Here is a 25,480-nt window from a genome sequence, read left to right on the forward strand (position 1 = left end):
GTGGGTTATGGAAAGAAAAACACAATAACAACTTCTAGTAACTTGCTAACAACAAGGGAGCCTACAAAACACTTGGTATTGAGTAAAAGGTAACAAAATGTATCCTGTGAATATCCAGAGAAAAGAGGGGCTATCCTCCTGTGTTTGAGAACTACTGCAACAGTACATGAACACAATTTCTCCTCTTTGTAGTTATTAGGCCCTCCAGACAGTTTCTGTTCAAGAGATTGTGCACAGTGTGCCAGAACTCCAAACAATCTAGAAGAAACAGAACTGATTTTTATTTTTCCAACATATTAAAGCCTTAACCTCTATATGAAATATGTAGTTACTGAAAAATCAAACTATGCATTACAGAACAGATTTGGAGCTTTGGTGCGTGTGGGTAAGTTTAGAGGTTGCACAATAAATTAATGTGAATATATATATTAATATATACACGCAAAGGGTAGGTAGGAGATAACCCTTGTCTATTGTTTTCAATCAAAGGCTAAAGAAAATTGACAATCCAAATGTTTATCGCGGTGCAAAGAATATATCTGCATATTGGTTTTTATTCTATTTAGAGTTGTGAAGAACTTCTAAATATAAAGAATGTGTAAGGAAAAATATTAGCTTTAAAGAGCATTTCATGGACATGGAAGAAGGTGAACAAAAAGAAAAATGTCAGATTTGTGCCATAAGTTTGAACCAATATGCTGAATGCAGACAGCAGTGATCACAAGTTACTTGCCGTGATGATGTTTATTTTCTTCAATATCATTACACATTTACTCACATAGGCAAAATCAGAACCACTTAGTAGTTCCTTCTTCCAGAAAGCAATTTTCTAAAATCATGCACTTCAACCTACTAATAAATAGTTTGTTTTCTAATAAAAATTTTCCAAGGCGTAATTTATGGGGAAACAATACTCTGTATTATGCTCTTTTTTAGTGTCTATTGCACTTCACTGAATGTTAGGTGTGAATTTGTATTCCTCTCATAGAAAGAAGAGCAGTCTGCTCAAATCAGCATTCCTGGTATGGGACAGTACAGTTGCCATCTGTGTCAATGCAACAACCCTGCCAAGACATGCCAAGCTCATAGTTTAATTTGACAGAGAATCTTACAGTGCCCCCATCACATTCACTCGCTTTCAATTTACCATACTTCCTCAGTGACGGAAACCAAATGTTAAACAGCAAAATGAAGGCTGGTTCAGTTTCCAACAATGAGATCATTTTTCAAATCTATGGTTTCCAGCTGATGGCCAAGCGAAGGTCTTGGATGCCTTAGCTCTCCATTCTTAGATGCAAAGGCCCTGTCACAACAACAGGAATACAGATTTTTGAGAAGAAGATATTAAACAGTAATGAACAGAAGATAGCTACTCTAGTTATTTGTAGAGATCATGTTGCTGCCTATATAGCATAGTTGCTGTAGTAAAATTTAAAAATTTAATATTGAAAGCTGAGAATAACACTATAAAAATTAATTTCTCCATTCAAGTCAATGCCATCGGCCAGGAGTACACTGCCACCATTTTCTGATGCCACAGGCCCAGAGGAAGATGACAGCTGTTATTGAAGATAAAGATGATTTTGTAGAAGTGCTTGAGGATTTACTAGCAAGAAATGAAAGCGCAAACTTCTCCTATCTCTTTAAAGCAGAGGGCTGGAACCCATGCAATCAATAACAGTAGACTGAACAAAAGCAGAAGAAGCTAAAGGAAATACCTTGACAGACAAAAAAAAAAAAAAACCACAGAGGTAAAAGACACCTCTGGAAAATGGAACCTATCAATTTTAGCAGTGCACCTGCAATTTAATCACAGCATGGCACACTTAGAGCATTGAGAATTGAAACTAGAATTCAAGGGGGTCTACATTCTGATTCAGGTTTAAGGGAACAATATCATTGTTTAACAGATTGACCTACAGACTGTTCCAAAAGCTTTTTTTTGCAAGAAATGACACTGTGTGGAGCAAGAAACATTGGATCAGATCTCTTTCAAGATGCAAGTGCAGAGAAGAGAAGAATCCTAATCACACATCATTTGACATTCAAAATCACCAAGGCAGGTGGCTTTTGCTCCAGAAAGTGCAGGAACGAGAGGGGCAGGAGTGTAACAGAGCTGCCTGTCCACAAACACTGCTTTAGCTCCTGCTGAGAGCTCAGGATGGACCCAGCCCAAAGGGCTGACCTGCCCTCTCCAGCCTCGTGCCCTGCTAGAGCTGCCTCTCCAATGCAGGCACCAGGATGTGAGCAGCCATGCAGTCAGCTGGATCAAGTGATTGATCCAGCTGAAAACTAACCCTACCAGAGAAAGAAAAGGAAGATTAGTTTTCAGTTGATCAGCAAAGCTTTACAAGTCCTTTCTTCAACAAAGAGGAGACAGGACCAGCAGTTTCTCTGGCATTGCTGGCCCAGGTCAGCAAAGCTGCTGCAATGAAATGCTCCTGCTCACTCCTCCATGCACACAATCACAGCGCTGCCAACCAGGTGACCCTTCCTCAGCTGCTTCACATCACAAAGGTATTTAGTTTGGTGGAGGACAACTTGGCCTGCAGTTCAAGCAGACTCAAGTTAGAGAGCAAGTGGTCCAAAATACCTCCAGCCAAAGAGGTTGTAACTAATTCTTTCTTGCATTCTAAAGAGAGAATGACATGTCACCCTGTACTTGAGGCCTGAAATTTTTTTATATAATTGGTCAATAGTATCATCAAGATGATTGAAGATGATGATAGAAGATGATTGAAGAGATGAAGATGATTGATAGAGAGAGACAAAGCAAAGTGTTCTCACTCAGCCAGGCTCTGGTAGAATCTATTGATTCACAGCAAACCAAACAATGTGGGAAATAATATTCAGACAACCTTTTGGGTGTATTTTGGTTGCCAGTTCATTTCAACAAAATGGATGCTATTCAAAGCTGCAATTCTCACAAACTTTAAGCTAACCACATACACACTCTCTCTATATAAAAACACAGAAATTAATATTGAAGATTATGATAGAGGGTACAGAATTTTCAAATAAATAATAAGAGAGGAACCAAAATTAAGGTTGATGATGAAATCAGAACTGGATCTCATTATAACATGTTTAATTACACAACTATTTTTTTCCTGTTTTGGATAGGACCTCTGTCTCATTAAGTGCTCAGGAAGACTTTTACTGAATGCTGGATTATTTAATCCAAATTACTCTGTTCTCAAGCATCTCTGGTCTGCAGAGTGATACACAGACAATAGACACGATGAGAAGGAGAACGGGGACGGCACATTGATACCTGGATCAACCATCAGATATTAAAGGGGTTTGTGCTGTTCATCATCAAATTTTCAAGTCCTCCTCTGTAGGCAAGAAATAACAACATGAGCCACCAAGAAACTGCTTCAATCCTCCACAAAACTTGAGTCAATAAGGTATCTCAAAAGAGAGGCAAGAACTGTGGAGAGTCAGACACTGAGCTATGACAAATTACAAGAAGAAATTAAGAATAAAAATACATTAGTAGCCTTAGATCAATTAGGTAAATACAAATGCATGTGTGACAACAAATGTTGACCATGATAGAGACAAATATGTGGTGTGAGAGCAAGAGGATTGCTCCCAGCCTCAGGTGGGTGACTCTTGGCCCAGTTGAAGGGCAGAGGAACCAAGGACTTTTACCAGTAAGCCAAATACTTCGCTCAATATTTATGGCCGGGGCAAGAGCAGGATGGCTAAGACAGACTTTATCTGGTCAAATATCAAATGAGGAAGCTGCCTCATTTGGTGTTCCCAACATGTGAACTGTGCCAAAGGAAAGTGAAAAAAAAACCCCAACACATTTAGTTTATAATTCCTCTCCATTATTTTACTATGTATGATCTACTGTAGCCTAGTAGGTGTAGAAAAAACCTTAGCCAAAATTAGTGTACCTTTCAGTAATTTATTCTTGCACAGTTTTTTGCTTTATCCAAAATTCAGAAAGTCATGGGAAGTGGTTTTACATGTCACAGCTTCCTCATTCTGGGTACATGCTAGAGAGTATGTTTACTTCTCATGGAGAATATGAGGGAGAGAAAAAGAAACCAGCAAGATTTGTGATGGTGTAATTATTTATACATAATATTATTATGCAATCCCTTATTTTTCTTACCAAGCAGACTATTAGTTCACTATTAGTGAAGTATTCACTGTTTGTGAACTATTATAGTTCATAGTGAACTAATCTAGATCATAATGAATGTATCCAAAATACGTACATGTTACTGGCATGATTACATGCAAAACCATGCATTTAATAGAGCAAAAATACAGGGATTTTTCACAGTTTTATTTTAAAACCAGGACTATAAATCAGCTAAAAAGGCAGCTGTTGACAAGAAATGATAATGACTTTATTCTCATATGACCACTGATTAAAATAAGCTTATAAATTTTCCTGTTTTCTTGCAACAAATTGCAATTTGATGGATCTTACCTACATGTTTTCATAAATGGAAAGTCTGGGACAAAAACCGAAACTGTACTACTAGTAAAGGAAACTCGTTTCATAAACTGAAGGAACTCCCAAAAAACAGTAAGAATTTTTTCCTCTCACTAAGGTACTGCACCGAGGGGGTAGTGACATTTTTGCCAGTTAATCCACACTCTTTTATTATGCTCTACTGGAATACAAAGACAGAACGTCTGCATTTGCTTCTCTTAAGAGGAATTCTGTAGCTTTGAAGAGAGTATTTCATATTACACTTGCATTTTAGATGACCAAATCCTAACAAGAAAATCTTACAAACATTTATTCCAAAAGCAATTTATGCGTAAGCATGCAGAAATCAGTTAATTTAAATACAAGTGTGCAAAAGACAAAAGATACAAACCCTTCAAAAAAGCTTCTTTAGTTGCTGTCCTACTAAATGAAAAATTTTCATAAGATCAGCAAACTAGCTATTCTTTCCTTACATTTGCAGAAACAATTAATAAACACTGAAACACATTATAGTCACAACACATACTCTTGATTAGTATTTTTTAATGTTTTTTTCTAAAACATTTCTCTTCCAAAAACATGGTCTTTTTGTTCAGTAGTGCTTATATTAAATCTCACAAACCTACTTCCAAGTGTGGAGGACTGATTTAAGAGTGTCTTATTGTATAAAGCAGTCAGTAGGTGAACATTGGACTATTACAAAGCACCTCTATAGAAAGAAAATCCAGGTTAGTTCTGTAACTAACATCCCAGACCATTTTTAGGAATAGCTGCTAATAACTCTTAAAAGCCCTGAAGCAGTAGCACTATTGTGAACTAACCCCAAGGATCTGCCTCTGCAAATTCTGCTATCAATCTGATGCTGCAAAGCAGCTCAGTAGTTCCAGAAGCCTTTGTAAATTCCATCTCTGAGAATTGATTTCAACAACAATCATCTACTGAGTATATGGGGAAAATCTGTCACCACTGTAGATTCAAATGTTAAAAATCCACCTCAGGAGGACTAAAAACCACTCAATTAAAATACTAACCTTCACTGTAGCCTAATATTAAAAATAAGCTATGAAAAGAAATCAGGCTTCAGGAAATACTACTTTTTCTTCTAATACACTACTTTTAAAAGGCATACAAATGAAGAATGATTTCTGTCCAAAGCTATGCTGAACTCTATTATATCCAGGTATTATTTATACTTTTAAAAAGAAAAAGTTTTGGGTTTTTAAGCAATATATTTATAATACTGTCAAGTACTAAGATCAGCAATTTATCTGACTTTTCCCTCTACGAACTAGTAAAGCTACAGTAGCAAATTTTGCAGGAGCCATTTTAACATCCAGCTTTTTATAGTTTTATATATTTATTACTACTATATTTGAAAATAAATCCCTTTAAAAAACTAAATAATAACAATAATAATGACCAAAAAACCCAGCAAAATATGTTGCTTTTGCTACCGTCCATTCCGTATCACATCTGTTCAATGTACGTCTTGAATGGCTACAATTTCAATGCAAAAAAATTTACTACTCATATCATGAAAACCACTCTATATTCTCAATTACCTTTTAGAACAGCTCCTACTGAAAGAAGTTCTAATATAGATGAAAGACCAAGCACCACTAAGAACCGCACAAGTAGTACATGTCTGGAAGTTTCATATATCTGCTCTTACTCGAAAACAAGGAACTTGCCTAGGAAACTGGGAATTTCCTGCAGCTAGGACACAGTTTATTTGAATGCAATTACTTTTGCAGTTAGCAATAAGAAAGTGGCAGGCAAACCGCATAAGACATCATATTCGTGACTTTTTAATATCTGTTCAGAATAAATAAATTCATAATTGATCAATTATATATTCAGGCGGGGAAACACAATGCTAGCCTTTCATTGTCCATGGACACACAGTCTCATCACCAGAGAGCACAAATGAAATGCTAATGGCAGAGAAGATGAATGCCAATTTCCTTCACTTTGCTCCAACTTTCAGTGGCTCTCTACAATAAAAGATAGCTATTTGTGGAGACTGGCTTGTTCCATACCATTAACTCAGAACAAAACATATTTTTAGTGGGACAGCAGTGTTTACTTGTAAGAACTGATGAATTGTACACCACCATTTATCACTTGTAGACAAAGACATTCAGGCACAATTTTGGACATAAATCAAGGTACATGCTCCTAAATAAAAAAGGGATTGCTTAAGTCCCTAAAACTGCATAGATTGAGGTCAGATTGGCCATAGCAACCACGAATGGTACTTAGGCCTTCCGTAAGACTTAGCAACCAATAAATGAGCTCAGATCTCTTTTCATCTCCACTGGTGTGAAAGCCAAAATTAAAAAGATTAGATCACGCTGCACCCATCACAATAGACTTCACAGTGAAAAAGTCATTTCTAGCCTTTGATTCACATCCAATAAATAACATTCATCCCTTCCATAATGAACAACTTTCAAAGTAAATTGAATCTCCATAGTGCTGCTTTCCCTTGCTGCACCGTATTTACATAACAATATATCACAGGAAGCTCAGAGTGGGTCTTGCAAATGGAAGACATGTCTTTAGCACTGATTATGCTATACTCAGCTTTAAAATGTTTGCCATTTAAACATAATGCACAGTAGACTATAATAAATAATAACCAACACTTTAAATCTTGCGGTATGAAACTTTGACAATTTCAATATGGAAATTTCATAGTAAACAGCTCCCTCCCCCTTTCCTTTGAGTCCTTCCATTTGAGGATATTCAGCATATTCTACTTTCCAGGAGCACTGATGATACTATCTGTCTCGTGTTTCCAGGAAAAGGGAGAGTACCTAATTTCATTTTTACTGCCTCTTTTTGCACTGCTCCTCTTCTCTTTTATATATCTTTTCAAGTACTTGAACAATTCTTTTTGATGTTCCAAACACATCAGTAACCTATTACTCCAATCTCACACAAAGCACTAAGTATTGCTCCTTTTCCTCCCCCTAGAGCAGTAGCTATTTGTAAATAGGTGAAACTGATCACAGCTGCATCTAACACAGATCTAACACATGAAATAAAAAATGCATCCAGCAAACGTTTGTTTTGTATTGCTACAGTATGCCCTGTATTTCCCATGCTCAGTTTGTCATTATTACAAATAGATTGTCATTCCCTTCTTACTGCAGGTTGCATAAATTGATGTTTAAAGGAGTGTTTGACAGAAATATATTGAAACAAAAATTCTACACCTAATTAAAAACATGCAGGAATAATTTCAGCCCTCTGCAGCAACAACTCATGTAGATTATACTATGCGAACTCAGCAGGGAACCTCATTAATTTTTAAAACTCTCTGACCCTAGTGCAGTTAAGGGTGTAAAAATAATTACAAATTAGGGTTGAGGGAGCACTGTTTTATTATTGCGTGTGTGCTATCAGCTACACAACATTTTATCAGATATGGATATTTATGATAGCTAAGCATAATTTTAACACAGCCAAAATAAATTTTAAAAATGCAAATATTAGACATCTTATATTTTCAATAACATAACTATAGTAGCCACCACTTCCACAAAAAGAAAGCCTGTCAGCTCTCTGCAAACATTCTCATAGCACAAAGCACGTCAGTTACAGATTAAACGCTAGTAACAGCCTGGATACGACAGTAAACTAAGATATTTCTATAGCAAGGCGTGTTTGCAATCTACCAATTTCTAACTTATTTAGAAGGCTATAAAATACTTGGCAGAGGGTATAAATAGTGTCTCTTACCTAAAACTTGTCAGAAGAAAGATCCTTCTCCATTGTTGTCACCTCCAGTGCCCCCTCTTGCCACCATGGAGATTGGTTCTGCTATGTTTATTGCTCTGTGCCTCAGTTACAGCCGTGACACTAATCTGCCTGCACAGACCAGCACAGGGGTGTGTGTGGGTGTGCGGGTGTGTGTGCGTGTGAGAAAAGAGAGCCTGCTGACTTCAGGACTGGGAACCTAAACCTCAGGCCAAGTCAAGGCTGAATGAAAATGATCAAAGCTCTGTCCCTCATCAACAGAGTAGACAAGATTTCTCTCCCCCCTCCCAATGAGAAGCAGGGCTGTCATTAGGGATTCCCACTAAAAAGCCTCTAACGGAGGCAGACCTTCTCCAGACTGCTAGTGCCTGCCCAGCAGCCCGTGCAGAATACAGGTAGCTATTGTTCCTGAGACAGATATGTAGCCAGCCACTCAGACTCTGACAGATCTCAACAAACCAGTGAGCCTGCCTTCGGTTTAACTCTTTATTTACTAGCCGTTCACTTTTTACAAAGATCTCCTTTTGCCCTGGAGAGGGAGGGACAGGGAAGGTAAAAAAAGAAAATCATTAAATTGTTCTGCCTTTGTTAAGCAAAATGTTTCACGTATATAGGCAGTAATCCTATACAAATTTAGGAATATTGACTTTCATTTTGAAATCTCATCTAGTCTGGTGCTGGACAACAAAGCAATAGCACACTTCAGCAGTAAAACAGGATTCCAGTCCTGTAAGCCAAGTAAGTCCTGCTCTGCCTTCCTCTGAATTTTCATCATTCATGAGGAAATAAAACAGTTGGAATAGATAACACACATCCTTGCTCAAATAATCTAGGTATTAAGAAACGGAGAAATTTGGTGCAAAAGCTTCAGCAGTTCAGATGCACGTTTTAAGCATTTACTGAAAATGAAGTTAGCATCTCCAGCAGCAAATTGTGCTGGAACAAGTAGATAGTAATTAGCTGGCATAAAAAGCAGAGATACTAATTCCAGTCTCATAGTAGTTATATATTTCTATAGGGAGATTTTATTTGCACAAAAATTTCTGGATTTTTAAAAATTTTCTATGACACGCAGCTTAATCATTTATTTGCAAACATTGTCAATGAAAATGTTGGAGGAAATATCCTGACACACTCTGTGCTTGACTTTTAGGAAGTAATGCATTTTTATATGAAAAGCTGTGGGCTTCACTCTGTATAGCTATTGTATAAGTTCAAGCCAGGTGCAGACTTCAGCTTTAAAACACTTTTTTCCCTTCTTCTGTGTAAGTCAGTCTTAATTTCATTTTAGGCATATTGTAGTAGGATGTGTATATGCGTGGGTATACTTGCCTTAGGTTGGTTTGCTTGGATTGCTTTAAAACAAGTTTAAGGCATAAAGGCTGAACATTACCAGCAGCATTTTCATGTATCAATAAATTCAGATTTATAAAATGCAAAGTTAAAAAAAAAATAAAATTGAGACTGCTAACACAAGAGCATATTCAAGACATGATGTCAAAAGCAGTATTTTACCCTGACAGACCCTATCCTATCAGAGAAGCCTTCCTACCCATTACAAATAAACAGTCATTTCATCAGCAACTTCCAAATGACATACTAAAAAAACTGCATGTGATTTAATTTGAAAGTTGCCAATGGTCAGTTTGGAGTGTTTTAAAGCTACCTTTTCTGCATGCTTGAGAATTTAGTTACATTCCTACTAAAATGCCAGGCATTCAGAGCCATTCACAATTCTTCCAGTGCAGTGAGGAAACAGACAAACAGGAAAGCAAACCAGCATTATTCAGTGTAACACACCCTATGTGGCAGAATACCTCTAGCCTACTCCATGCATTTTAAAGAACCAGGACTTTGCATTCAAAAACCTGGTTGCTGTTTAATTCCAGAGTATCTCTTTCATATTAATTGGAATATCAGTCTTTCATGATAGACTTATTCTTTGGACTGTGCTTTTCATCATCAGTTTATGTAAATGCCTGGATCTATGTAGGAAAATACCTTTCAGTTATAAATATGTTCACTATTTACTTGTGCTCTTAGAGAAAAAAGATTAATTTACTATGAATTCTTAATAATTGTGCCCCAGTTTCCCTTTTTTTTGAGTAAACTAGTAAACTCCTGCCATTAAATGGAATTTAAAATTTTTGAAGAAGTCTATGCCAGGAAGATCCTCTGCATGTGGTGTACAGCATGGAAAAACTGGTGAGAACATGGCCATGGAGCTGAAACAACAGGAGCCTGTGGGAGTACACGTCACTGTCTGGAAACACCTACCCTGCCCAGCACATGCACTCTGCTGCCAAACAGAGACCACCAGTACCACGCCACGGAAAGCCTGTTTTGAAGCCCTTCTAAGGGCCATGTGACAAGCTCCTGAGCATGGTCACATGTGATTCCAACCTCTGGCAAGGCCTTGCTGAGTGTAATAACCCCGGGGTGTTTCACCCTGAGTCCAGGATCCCCCACATCTTGCAGTGCTGGTACGTGCTCATCTGCTGCTGGCGCGGTATCTCCATGAGCACACATGCCATTCAAAAGCATTGGTAAATACCCCTTGATGAGAGGAGGAGAATGAAAACTTTCTGGAGGGAACTCATGTTGGAGCTGGGCACTTTGTGGGAAGACAGAGAAGTTGGTGCTTGTTTCTGACTATAAAGTATAAGTTACGGGATTTATGTAAAGGATGATGTCTGCTTCCAGTGATTGGCCCTAATTCTTATTCTCTCACTCACTCTACTTTTTTTTTTTTTTAGTTCTAAACAGCAAAAAACACACAAGCTCTAAGTGGAAGAGAAAAAGGGGCCACTTAAGAGGAAGGAAAAGCAAGGCTTTTTTCCTTTTTTCTTTTAAGTTGTGTAAGTCATCTACTAGAAGCAGGCTTTATAGGCACAACACTGGGTAACTAATCTCACATACCATCAGATATTTGAACAGTTTGAATTTTATTCCCACAAAGAGAGAATAAAGAAAGCCAGGTATGTCTTGCATAACAATTCTGCATCTGAGAAATTTGCTTGAGACTGCTGGAGTCATTTCTTTCAGCTAACCCCACAGCCCCACTTTGGCAAACAAAGGCGCACACCAGTATCACATATCCATTTTCCTTTGGAGATTCCATTTTAATGATTCTGTAGTAAATACTTTTGTATTTAAAAATGATACTGATATGAAAAGTACATACCACATATGAAAAAAACAGTGTTTCAGTAACTCTCTTACAGAGGTGAAATGCACATAATGTATTCAAGTATGCAACCTCAATTAACCTTTTGCCTCACTTTGTGGACAAACCTATCCATAAAAAGTGAGCTCCCTCCATGATCAAAAGTCAGTTTTACAACTTCACATTGTTTGTGCCTAGTTCCCTATATAAAAGAACGTAACAGGAGGTAATCTTCATGAAGTGAAATTTGAATTTAACTCATTGTTATTCTTGATCTTGATTTCCTTAATACAAAAGCTACTGTAAAACATCATATAAGAAAGCATTGACTTTTTTTTTTAATCAAAGATGTTTATTTATTATGTGGTAACTAGACTTCCTTTATCTCAGAAAATACTGAAAAATGTAAGATAGCAAACATAAAGATATAAAAATATTTAGACCGAAGCCAGTACTTCTTTGGCTTTGGATGTAGGCAAGTAAAGCATGTAGTTTAGGAAAGAACTTGCAATTAACATACATTCAACTATGTTGGTATACGGCAATATGAAACAACCTGGAATTACAGTCAATAAAGAAACATTAATGTTCCCAAAATTTGGTATGCACATTATTAAAAATTTGGTTTTCTTTAAAATGCTCTTCTAAAGAGCACAACTTTTTTTCACCCTCTACTCTTTCACAGAACCATAATTAGAGTATTGCATTCTCCACTAGATGCTTTGTTAGGGATTACAACTCAGCAAGATAATTACAAACATTCTACATAAAGGCATAGGAAACCAAGATCAGAGGTAGATTTCTCCAGTTCACATTCTTCCTACAGATTACATTTTTGATATGTGATCTGTTGGAGAAAATTAGTAGAAGCTGACAGTATCTTTTTTTTTCACCTCTGATTACTTTAGAGCTAACATCAGCAGACCAAGGCACTGTTCAAATAAATCATTTTCTTTCTGTAAAGTTTCAGACTCTGAGTCCCAAATACACCCCCTCCAGTCAACACTGAGCCCAGACACTTGCCTAGCTAACTAGCAGTACATGAATTACAGCAACAGGGCATATTCACACATTTAGAGAGAATTAAACCATCTCTTTCAAAAAAGTTTACTTTTTAAGTCAATCTTGTACCCAGTTCAAGATCAAGACAAGAGATAAATAGAATAAATAGAATATTATCTTTTTAAAAATCCCCAAACAAATAAAAAACCCACAAAACATACCCCAAATCCCCTAAAAATATCAACACCACCCCAAATGTGTTGAACATTAAGAGGAATTTTCTCCTCGCTTCCTTAAGAACAGTGATTTAAGTAGGCACACTATGCTACAGATATTCCAGTTTGCCAATTTACTTGTTAGCAGAAATTAATATTTATCACTTGTTTTAATCTTTTTGTTCCTTGGATAGATTTGGACCTACCGTTTTAAGCACGGATCCCTGGGAGTTGCTGTTTTTCGAAGGGACACTTTTTGAAGTAAAGTAGTTGGATGGAGAAAGGCAATTCAGAACTGCCCTGTAGCTTCAACCTGCCGTGGATAGTTTTCTTCCTTGGAATCTTTTGATAAAAGCCAGAACACAACCTGATTTATTAATGTAGCAAAGTCATTACAATTCAGAGCTAAAAATGTTATTGGACTTCCCTCCAGCTACTGCTGTTTAAGCAAGCCTTTAAAAAGCAATTTAATTCCATTTCACAAAGTCAAATTTCCTCCACAGATAATTGGTTTTCATTGTATGTATAAAAAGCTGCAATGAAGTCAATAAGTCAAACTATATATTTTCTTAGAGTTATATTTATTACAGAAAGACTGACCTGCTCCTGACAGAACTGTATTGTTTCTATTTTTCTACTGTTAACCTGGAATCTTTCTGTTAATAACACAAGCACACTCTATAGTAGCATTCAGCAATGTACTGTGAAATCCGAACATAATCAAGAATTCTTCTGGTCTCTCACATTTATAGCCAAATAACTTTATGCTGTCAGCTGTCATAGATTAAATCTTCATAAACTTACTGATTAAGAGCTAAAGCGTTCACTCTGTTTTGAGAGCTTAAAACAGTCAGAAAATACTTGCCTGGCTTGGGTCATTGATAATTTGAAAAATGTCATACTAAAAGAAATATTAAAGCCTTGTTTTGTGTATGTATATATAAATAATATAAAATAATATGTCTTACTTATGGGCATGTTCGTATTCCAAGAGTCTGGGAACAACAGTGCTCTTTTGAGCATCTTGAAACATCAGACTTGGAAAGCTTGCACACTAATAACAGCCCAACAGCAAAACAAAGAAATCCAAAAACTATCAAAGTTGGAGATGCAAAAAGAGGCATGAAATATTTATATAACTAAAAAAGTTCACAAAAGCCCCACACTCATTCAAATCCTGTTTATAGCAGATACTTATGACTAAAAGCAATCTTCCATCTCAAGCAGCCAAGTACAATAAAAACACTTACCAGATATCTTGCCTTGCTTGGAATTAATGTATTTCTCTTTTTTTTTCTTTTTTTTTCTTAACAGGACAAGGAGATTCATATTTAAAAGCTGTATTAGTTACTGTCCTCCTGCTCCCGCAGCTCTTCGGTTGTAGGAACGGAGGAGCTTGGCTGGTATTGTTTTAGATAAAGAGAATGGCCCGTGTGAGCCAAGATATTCTGTACTGTCTGATGATCTCTGCAGTGTTCTTAAACTCCTCCACCGAGACAGGTATTTTTTTTTTGCTGTCTGTTGTCCAAACAGGTTCATCAGAGCTCTTACAGCCACCTTCATTTTTCAGTTGTGGAGGCCCTATGTGCTGAGAGGAGAGAGGTTTCTTCCTCTCAGTATTTATTTGCTTTTGGATTGGAGGAAGAGGCTGAGAGATTTTCAATTTGAGATCAAAGACAAGCACATGCAATGGGACGAAACATAGTTTTCTCAATTGTGCTCAGAATAGTAGTCCCTGAGTTCCCACACTCGGTGCTCTCAATTCTGTAAGCTTTGCAGGGTAAAAAAGATGGATAGTTATATATATACACACACACACAGACGCAAGTAGACACACACACACACACATATTTTAAATATATTAGTTTTCCCCCTTGCAGCACTGCAGTCTCTCTATTGTCAAATAATAACTGTATCTGAAAAGAAAGCACTTAATAAGGCTAAGGTCAGACTGCTTAGACTTGGCATTTGCTGCGATAACAAATCAGAGATGATAGCATCGTACAGATTTATGAATTTTTTGCCCCCGCAGTCACAAACATCAGACGTTTACTTTATAAAGAAAGCTTTTAGATTCTTCCTGCAGTTTCCATAGTGATTTCATTTTTTCTCTTTTATCACAGATTGGCTGAAGTACTGCTACCCTTTGTGCTTTAAAAGGCTTGTGCTACCAACTGTCGATATAAAGGCACTGTAGCTAAAGCACACATGCAACACAAACTGTCAAAAATAATTGAAACAGATAAATACTGGCTGAAAAAGGTTTTGGTATTTTCTCTGCCTGTCCTGAAGAGTACAGTAGAATAGTATTTCATTTGAATAAATGTAGTTAACTTGACCCAACCACACTTCTGTTCCATTTCCCATAATCAATGATACTTCTATTAGAGCACTTGTACACAAAAAAATTACTTTCTTCACAAAAAGTTTTAATACAGCCTACATCAAGCAAAATGCCTATGTTTGTTAGATATAAATGAAAACACATCCATTAATTTTGGAATCTTCTAAAGACACTGCTTTTGCCAATTATATTCTTCCTCTAAGAAATTTATACTTTTCAAGAAAAGGATGATTTAAGGAAGAATTACACTGTTTCTGACAAAGCAAACAATACCCTCTCTTGCTGGAGAGATAACCACCTTTCAAAGTAAGCCTAAAGGATTAGTTTCTGTTTAACCCCTCGCAAACAAATGAGACTACCATCTTCTCCACAAAACAGAACTCAGCTAAGTAAACACATCTATTCAGTTATCATTCCTTTAAAAATGTAGTCTTTAGATTGCAGAATGCAAGCACAGTATTTCCCTACCCCTCTTTTAACCAGCTTAGTAGATACTGGGTGTGTAGTTAACCCCAGCCATTTCTTTCACTCTCATGAGTTTCCAGACTTGTGAGTCAGAAATGGTCTAACTTATTCAAAATACTGAATTTTATCAGTAAAATATCATGAAAAGATAAATATACTACAAAAATCTTTTGATTTTGAGGTGACTATAAAGATAATGAGTTTCCTTACTTTCATACAATAATGGAAAACTTAGTGCAAAATTCACATGGACAAATATCTTAAAACCCAACAGAAAACAGTAGAGTTTACAAGATATTTTAATTTAGAGAAAAAAAAAAGAGAGGGAAAAACCAGACATTTTGGATGCATTTATGACAATTAATTCTTTATTTGCAAATAGATTATCTACAGAAAACTACCAAGCTCCCTGTTATATTGTCATCAATTTATACAGTGAATTATACAATTAACTTTTGCTTTTGGAATATTAAAATCGACAGGGATCCACAGCCACTAAATAGCCAGTAACTGCGAGTATAAAGTATGTTAGTACTTACAATAAAATGTATTGGAAAAAAGAATTTGCAGCAATGGGTAAGTGAAGAGCTAAATATAAACAAAAAAATGAGAGTTACTAAGACTGTGCTGATTACTGAAATATTCCACAAGTGGCCCTGTTCAAAATTGGTACAGAAAGATGCAGCACATTTTGGAAAGATGCAGAGACAGCTGTTGCTGCCCTGGGACATGAGGGTGGGCTGGATGAGCTCTCCAAAGTCCTGTTACCCTGGGGCAAGCAGTCACTAAACTGCCCCTTGTAGCAAACCTGACAGAATCTGAACCTACACTTCATATCTATTTTCCCCCAGAACCCTCTCAGGGGCCATTTAATGAGTGTATTAAGCACTGTGTTCAAGTAATCAACATTATCTGACTCCCAATGATAAATACTGTCCTTGTGCAGATCCTTCCTGCACTGGAAAAAAAAATAACCCATGCTAAACATTAGTGAGTGGAACCCTGACTTTCTAATAAGATTATGACTTTTCACACCCCCTATTTTAAACACTATAGTTGTTTTAAAATCCTGTATGCACACATACCTCAGCACAAACCTTGAATCACTGAGGAGAATATCTATGTAACAAGGGGGAAATGCAGATCCTTAAAAACAACTCATCAATAAAAAGAAATAGGAAAAGCTTTCTCTCTGAAGGGATAAGGATAAGAAATTTATCTTTTACAAAACAAAAATCTTTCAAGATGGTTTCATCCTACCTAAAAACATTAAATCATGGTCTCATAGTATTTTATTTCCAAACTTTACATATATAAGATGTTCAAATGGCTTCTGCAAGATTCACAAGGCAACTGACTTTCTGGGGATTATATGACACTGTTGAAGTTATCCCCAGTCTTTCCCTAAGCCAAGTTACCCTCAGGAATTTACTTTTTTAGAAGGAAAACACAAACTAAGTTGTTTTCTTTTTAACTGTTGGAGGCTAAAGAGGGCATTTGAAATGAAGAGTTGACTAACAGTGTACATTAAAAAAAGAATTTCATGCTTCTTTGCACACAGCTCTGCATATTCTCCTTGGAGAAAACTCTTAAATACAGCAGGAATGTGCTAACTAAAGTAAGTAAATATTTATTGCTATACTCTTTTAGTTAAATCTCTTTTAATATAAATGATTGTTCAGTCATACAGCCGACAGGCATCCAGGACATCCACTCATTCTCTTCATCAAATAAGGGAAATAGGTCAAGCTCAGAGTGTGACAATCCTTCCTCCTGTCACATTCTGCAGGTAGACCTCACACAGACGCTGTTTGTCTTTTAGCTTAGGCGGTAGAGGTCAACGCTTTTAGATCTCGCATTTATTAATAAAATACATAGTTTAAAAAAAAATCTACAGAGAATTTTCCTTTCTCAAAAGTTCTTCAGAAATGAGACCCTTTTTCTCATTGTCCAGATTAGAGCGGGAAGGGGCAGGGGAGCGGAGTACATAGCTAAAGAAACAGGCTGTATAACTACTGGCTTATTAGTCTGAAAATTACCCACAAAAGAAATTGAAAATACTTTTCCTGGACATATAGGGAGGGATCATGTTCTTTAAAACATCCTTTGTTTCACTCATATAGAGCTTTCTTAATTTTTCCTTCTGGGGAAAGCAATTTGCTACTTTCTCTGATTTTCCAAAACCATGCTCCACACAAAATGTGCTTAATCAAATACTGAAAATCTGCAACCTACTGTGAGACATGAACTACAAAATATTTTAAAGTTTGCAGTCCTAGTTCAATCAGTCAAAAACTGCAATCCTTAATCATAGAATATCTCAAGTTGGAATAGACCCATAAGGATCCTAGAGGATCTCACTGCTCCTCAGAGGACTACCTATAACTAAATCATATGACTAAAAGCTTCATCCAAATGTTCCTTGAACTCTGTCAGGCTTGGTGCTATGACAACTGCCCAGAGAACTCCATTCCAGTGATCAAACACCCTCTGGGCAAGGGACCTTTTCCTAGTGCTAACTCTGAACTTCTCCTGGTGCATTTTCATTCCATTTGCTCTTGTCCAAATGAACTCCCAATTTATTTACCCACCAGCGTGAGCCAGTAGCGTATTTTCTATCTGTCAGAACCAATGTCAGTAGCATGAGGAATTCCTTGTCTAAGGTATCCATCATTTTCTGAGAAAGACAACCGAAAGTCTCCACTGAGATCTTTAAATATATATTTAGAAATAAAAACAAGGCAGACTTTCAGACTATCTTTAGGATCACAAAGATATTTGTCTTGTACAGTAAGTGGAATCTAAGAAGCCACTTGCTTCCTAACGAAAAAGAAACAGCAAAGTATAGGGGGTGAAGCACAAAGTCAGGCAGAGCCAGTTTAAAGCTCCTAAAGTTAAACACTTCATTTGGGTCAGTGTTAGAGAATACAGAAGTGCTTTGCAGCTTTGTTTTCAGTGACATCTCAACTTGATAAACATGCAAATATAAAATAGTTTGCTGGAAATCCTCCTTAATAAATGAAAGCATCAGATGCATCCAGAAGAGTGTCAGCTATAAATCAAGGACATAACTAACTGCTTATGACAGTTTAGCAGAAAATTTGCACGCAGATTTTCCCTTTCAAATAGATGGAGAGACAGAGCTGTGCTACACAGAAAATCTTTGAATGTACCTCATTCTTCATCATAAAAAGACATTGCAAATTTTTGCTAGAGCACAACGACTCTGAATGCCGTTACTGTTGTACCTAAGACTGCTCCAGCGTACAAGGGCACCTTCTTATCATTGGAAATCAACAACTAATCACCAAGATAAATCTTTTTTAAGCCATGTCTACTTGAACATTTTTGTGAGCTTATGCATGACCACTTCTGTACATCATCTGGCACAGCTGTGAATGCAACTATCTAAAGTTACTTCAATGCATGCATTGGAAACAACAAACACCATGATGAATTTCAGCACACCAGCAAGTTCACATTAAACTGTTGTCTGAAGGATTAAAATGAAGGGAACTACGGTGGATTTCATTTTATTTTTTCCTGTATACTGTTGTGTATTTACACTGGCAAGTTCAAAAATGTTCCTAACTATGAAAAAAAGACATTGAAACAAGATTTCAAATATGATTCTTAGCTTCTGGGAGAATCCCAGAGCCTTGATGTGAACCCTAAGGTTGAGGTGATTTTTAACACTACCAAAGAAGCTTACATTGTAGAAAAAGAATGATATTTGCAACCACATTTTCATCTTGGAGCTTTAGACAACTTAGATTAAAAGAATTCATGGGAGGAACTTTCTCAAAATCCCTGATTAAAGAAAGGCTAATTTAATTAGATACCACAGTAGGAAAAAGTGGCCTCAAGCAAAAGTGTAAGAGCAGAAAAAGGAAAATCACATTCAAAACACACACAGAACTAACTTTACAATAGATAAAGTTCCTCTAGAATGCTCCTCTTACTGTGCTGTAAATTTTGCACTATACATATTGCTCCTTGGGGTTATGCTGCATATTTTAACTTTATTGATAGAATTTTCCAGAAATACCTCTGACATACATTTAAAAAAAGAAAAGTACTTCCTATTTGAGCAGGTTTGAAACAAGAAGAGAAAAGAAAAAAATGCAATGCTTATCTTCCAAGGAATGTTGTGAGAGGGATTAAACATGAGAAGGCACAACTCCAGGCACCCCAAAATTCCAATATTTTACTCTTTGCTCTCCCAACTTAGAAAAACAGAATCCATTTCCACTATGTAATTTGTTTTTACTTGTAAAATGTTGAAAGAATGCATGTGGTTTTTAAATGATGCTCTTTCTGTATACTGGAGTCTGAAGAAAATAATTTAAGAAAATATCTGCAGAAAAACATTTTACATATGGTAATACAATAACAACCATATATTCTTCAGATGAAGAAGACCTGTACAACATTTGCATTTCAAAGACTGTCATTCAAGAAAACTCTGATAATGTGCACAGCTCTAAGAGTTTTATGCAAGTAAAAGTTAGCTTTTTATTAAGAAGAATTATAAGTGTTTTCAAGAGATATTTTGTTAAATCCCTTATTAAATTCAGGACAGGCTTTGTGAAAATCTAAGGTAGTCAATACTGAACCCTAGCTCATAAAGCTGTGAATTAAGATCCAAACTTGATCATTTTAGAGAGCAATAGATCTTCTAAAATAAAACTTAGCATTTATTACTTATACTAATTAAGCTTCAACATGCCTGAGAGGCAGGCAAGTAAAGCCTCATTTTACAGACAGGAACATTTACAGCAGACAGAAAGGTTATGTACATTGTCACTGATTAGAAAGAAAAATCTCTGACCCATAGTTGAAATTCTTTGAGCAAATTATGAGTACACATCCACACTGTCAAGTTCCTCTTTCAACAACTTACAGAATTTGCATTAAACACAGAACAAGGAAAAGTTAGACAAATACAGAAATGCATACATATTCTCAAACCAAAAAACAGTCCAGACAAGTAATATTAAAAATGGTCAATATCATGCCTGTCTTACTCCCACTTCATCAAGTTAAAGGAAATACAAAAGTGGACAGAAAATGGAGAGAAATATATATGGATTAACAATCATAAAAATGTTGAATCCTATCTAGATCCATTCAAAGACTTGAGGATAATTTTTCTTATTAGAACTCTGTGATTACCTGCCAAGGGTCAGAGACAGTAGAGATGAGCTCACAGAAGCAACGTTGGATTCTACTGAGTAGAAAAATATCCTTCAGGGAACTAGTTTTCTCTTTTCTGAAACAAAACAGAAAGCATTTTTTGTTCTTTTGGACAGATAGAACAATCTATTTGTGGTGTTTGTTCCCATCTGAAAGAGTGACTTGATTACTAAGTCTTTCCAAAGTCAGCTGTACAAAGAGCTGCTCCTGTTAACTTCATGGAGATGTGCCCTGTCTAGTGCATACACTGCTGCAGAAGTGATGGGCAGCTGAATGTGCCACTTTCAATGACAGATGGCCTCTGAGATGAAGGATCTGAAATACACTCCATTGTGGCAATTTATGTAACACACCCACAGTGGTGCTGTGCCGGAAAGAAAAGATTTAAATGTTAGTATGACAACTCAGTTTAAATTCTTTTACATAGAACCAGATCTCCACTTTCATGCAAAGCTAAACATGGTTAAGATTAATTAAATTCAACATGTTTTGAAAAAATTGTCTAGAAGGACTTCAAAAACTGGTGTTTAATAAAACATGGGCAATCACCTCTAACTCTATGTACAGCCCCTCCCATCTCCCAAAGAAGTCTTGTACTCAGTGTGACAAAACAGTACTATAGAATTGGAAACAAACAAACAAAAAAAAACATGAGGCATCCCAAGTCCTACATGTCCAACAGTGTGTATCCAAATATCCTAAAACGGTGCCTTGAAAATTGGTATTGCAGCACCTGAGAAGTGTAGAGACCTGACAAAGTCTTGGGTCTTCATAGTGAGAGAGACTCAGCCTGCAAAGAATCTGTAGACATTCTGTTTGTCTCCTCAACTAAAGTAAAGTGGTATTTGTGTCAATGTATTCACACATAGGATTTATAAGCAAGAAGAAAATTTCTGGGTTTTTTTCCTTAAAAAAATGGATTTTTTAAATAATCTACAATGCTTTCTTCTGTTACAGATATGGATTAATTTATGCCACAATCATGAAATATGTCAAGCAAAGTAAAGAGGTGAAATGGTGAAGTCTTATGTGAACTAATAAAACTCAAAGTGGAGACAGGCATTTCCATACTGATTTTGATTAGACCAAAGCACACAAAGCAAGTCTCATGCTAAAATATACTTGCCATCTCCTTGGGCTGTTGTCAGTGCACCCCTTGCCTCTGCCTTACATGTGTCAAGAGAGCAAAATATCTGCAGAAGACAATGTATAAACTCAAAACTGAACCAAGAGAACTTGAAAGTTTACAATTCTAGCATGCCAAAAGGCAAACTAACATATTTAAGACCAAGATAATTTTACTTTTCTCATGTACTTGTTTGTTTAAATGACACCTGCTTCACATCCTCATTTGGTGGAAGTATGTTCAAAGAAGGCAGCAGTGTACTGAGAACATTATGAAAGCCTTGGGTAAATTTGAAGTAACTGGTCTGTCTAGGCAACGTGCATACATTTTGTTAAATGAATATCAGGTAGTTTGTTGATATCAACAGGTAGTGAGTTCTTCCATAGCTACAGAGAGGATGCTTCCTTAATTTGGTCAGAATTAATACAGAGTAGCAGTGGGCAGCACTGGCCACGAGAAGGAGTGGAGGAATAGCATAACACACAGCCCAGTCCCTGTCTGTGTCATACAAAGACAGTCTTCCCTTGATACAAGGAATACTTCTTTCAGCCGAGGCTTTGAGATATTTCAAGGCTGGGATTTGAAACGTGGTTCAAGGGTAGCCTGAATCTGATACATCCTAACTCTCAAATTGTTGCTTATGCCTCTAAACCCATAGAGAGTCAAAATCTTCTCTCAACATTATTTGAAGAAAGCCTAAATGAGATTACTGCTCCTCTGTGCAGATACTTGTATATTCTGAAGAAGATTAATGTCTCAGCTTTATATTACATTTGCATTCTATGTACTCATTCCATGGAAATAATGCATTAAGTAGTTAGCATATAATTTGGGTGCATATCAGCCAAGCGTGCACCCTACTCTCAACATTGGCTTCCCACATTAACATTATTGCTAGACACTGAAAAGATTAACTATGTAAGTGAAATATTCTCAGTAGCCTTAAAATGATCATAACAGATCTACACCATATCTTCAAATTGCTTTTCAAAGCCTGGTTTCTATTTTTATAATCATTTTCCTAACTAAACTACATTTGTCATTATGAAAACAAATCAAGTCATACACACATTTTTGTCTCCTTGTGACAGACATTGCTTGAGAAAGGAACAACTAGTTTCATCCTCCAGTAAACAGCTGGTATCCTTAGATAAGAAAATCTCTGCACATGGCCAAGCTTCCAATATTGTGAAAAAATGATGCACTAAAAAGAAAAAGACAACAGAAGTCCCAAGTGCTTACATGAGACAACGTAATTTATAACCAATATTCATAGCATAACTTAATTATCACTTTGGGGTTTTTTTTGTATTCTGTCACCAAACTGCAGCCATAGCTTCCTTTGGCATCATTGGATTTGTTCCTGGGAAAATAAAAGTTATCAGAACAGGAAATATTTTTCCTTTAGTATGAGCAAATCAGAGAATGATTGAAGGATAAACTTAAGCAATACTTAAGCTTTGATATGTGACAGTTCACCCTTCATGACTCAGTCATAAGATCCGCATGTTCTGATAAGTCAGAGCCAAGTTCAATCCCACTACCAATTTAGCAAGTATCTCAGGGTAGAACTAGACTGTCTGATTGTCATTTTAGCATAAATACTGTAAGAGTAATTCAAATTCCCTGCTTAGAAATCTTATTGCTGTATTGAATAATTTTAAAGACATGCCTTCTACAATGACTCATCCAGATATAAAATGGGGCAAATATACAAAGAACAATAAATAATAAAACTTTAATAGAGATAATTATTGTTCAAAGTCACATTCTGGCTGATTTATAGGAATGGATTGAAGTGACCACACATACACTTTGAAAATAAATTAATGAGGAAAAATATCACTTAGTGATGAAAGAGCAGAAAGTAGGGGATTTCTTTGTGAATATAACCCCTTCCCCCTTTTAGTATGGGGGAAAAGAGAGAGACACAGGATATGTGATGTGTTAAGTGAACTCCTCAAAAAAAAGTATTTTTCGTATCTTCTACCAAGGTAAAAGAAAAGCTGAAGAACATTCTACACATGCTTAACATAGGTTAGGCCATCACAATCCTTCATAAATGAGGGACAGAGTACTATAATCTCCTTATTGGCTCCCCCTTTCTTCAGGATGCTAGTTAAAAAGAAATCACCAAAGAAGCTGTTGTCCCTTCTGTGCAGTGCACCATACTCTTGGCAAGCTAGTCAGGAACAAAAAAGTAAGCATGGTCCTCCTTCAATTAAGCACTCAGGGCAGACAAAGTGGCCTTCAGCTTCCATAATTAAAGAAGAAAAAGGCAATGGCTGACAGGCCATAAACTCTTGCTGAAAGAGTAGCTAAGATATGAAAGGAGCAGGAAGAACTAAAGACCCGGATAACAAAGCTTCTAAGTAGGAAAAAAAAAAAAGGAACAAAAAAAATCATGCATATAGAGAATTATGAAGAAGGGCATTTTAAACTTCTTTTCTTTTTTTTGGGTTTGTTTGTTTGTTTTTCTGTCCCTTTCCATTAAATTCAATTTATTTGAATTTTTCAGGAAGCATAATCACTTTTCAGGGATAATTTTCTTGTTTAAAGTAAAAATTTAAGCTTTCGAACTGTTCACATCAACAATAATGAATTACACTTTTAATATGCTCAGTCAATGGTACTCAGCCATAGTTTTGGCTATACTGTGCCTCGTGTCATTCTGGAGGTACTTTTTTACTGTTCTGTATTGAAGTATGATAGATGACAGCTCATAATAAATGGTTGCATGATATGTTTTCCCCACTCTTCAGGAAAAGGTCACTGTTGTCAGAGTCTACTTGTGGGATAGAAACAGGGATCTGGGACTTTATGAGTTTGACTATTGATAAATATCTTACCACTAGAACTGTCCAGGAACACCCCCATGCATAAAAGGCAGCAGGAAAAAGAGTAGGTTACTACTTCTCCTAATTCTGAAGAAAAAAAAATACCAAACCATAATCTCCTTTTCTTTGGGTTAGTTATGAAATAAGGTGTTGATTTCACATACTGTAAATCCCTAAAGGACCAGATGTTGCACTGACTGGGTGAAAAAAAATCACAAGAATTCTCCAAAAAAACAGACATTTTTTAAGGTGCCATGAGAAAAATGAAAAGAACAAGAAAGATATTGAAGTCATAGAGTCATATTTGTTCTTTACCTATGCAGTAAGCAGAGATCTTTAAACAGAAGATGCCTTTACAGACTCCTTACAATGATACACCAGTAGGCTCATTTGGTCCAACACTTCATCTGGAAAACACCTAAAGCTCACTGCTGCAAAAAGATTCAAAAGATTTTATCAGAAGAAAAAGCCAGCACAAAGAAATTTATCCTGATCCAACCAGAAGCATCTGCTCACACTGTCTGCCAGTCTGTTCTGCAGACCTAGTAAAAATGTACAGCTGAAGAGACAGACTTAATTTCAAATGCATTAAATCATAGCCAGACTGCCATTTGGCATAATAAGAAAGACCTTCCCCAGTCCTTTTCTGTTTATGTATATTGCCTGTCATTATTTAGACTGACTGACCTTGAGGGTTCGTGGGTTTTTTGTTTTGTTTCTGTTCCTTTTTAATGTGTGTGCTGGATAAAAAAACACTGTGCAGTGTGATACAAGTGAAGACTTGGATAGGATGAGTTCTCTGGTTTGGTAGAATAGTACATCATGACTGGGTTGCTGTTCATGATGGGATGAACTGCTGGCTTAGGCTGCTCCTTGTCATGTAAGGAGCATACATGTAAATATAA

The 25,480-nt window shown here is 36.4% G+C and overlaps 2 long non-coding RNA genes across 2 annotated transcripts in view; both read right to left on the minus strand.

Moving 5' to 3' along the window:
* Positions 1-20,915, minus strand: part of LOC136557193 (uncharacterized) — an 83,580-nt gene extending 62,665 nt beyond the window's left edge. Inside the window, exons 1-3 of the long non-coding RNA XR_010783741.1 lie at positions 20,592-20,915; positions 13,858-14,378; positions 12,814-12,949 (exon numbers count right to left, since the gene is read on the minus strand). This is a non-coding gene — a long non-coding RNA (uncharacterized lncRNA). The remainder of the gene's footprint in view (positions 1-12,813; positions 12,950-13,857; positions 14,379-20,591) is intronic.
* Positions 20,916-21,745: 830 nt separating this feature from the next.
* On the minus strand, positions 21,746-24,991 carry LOC136556362 (uncharacterized). The gene is made up of 3 exons (XR_010783666.1): positions 24,891-24,991; positions 22,809-22,942; positions 21,746-21,805 (listed from the first exon to the last, which is right to left on the minus strand). It is a non-coding gene; the product is annotated as an uncharacterized lncRNA (long non-coding RNA).
* Positions 24,992-25,480: the final 489 nt, after the last annotated feature.

The sequence above is a fragment of the Molothrus aeneus genome, chromosome 5 (assembly GCF_037042795.1).
Source record: "Molothrus aeneus isolate 106 chromosome 5, BPBGC_Maene_1.0, whole genome shotgun sequence".
Classification (NCBI taxonomy): domain Eukaryota; kingdom Metazoa; phylum Chordata; class Aves; order Passeriformes; family Icteridae; genus Molothrus; species Molothrus aeneus.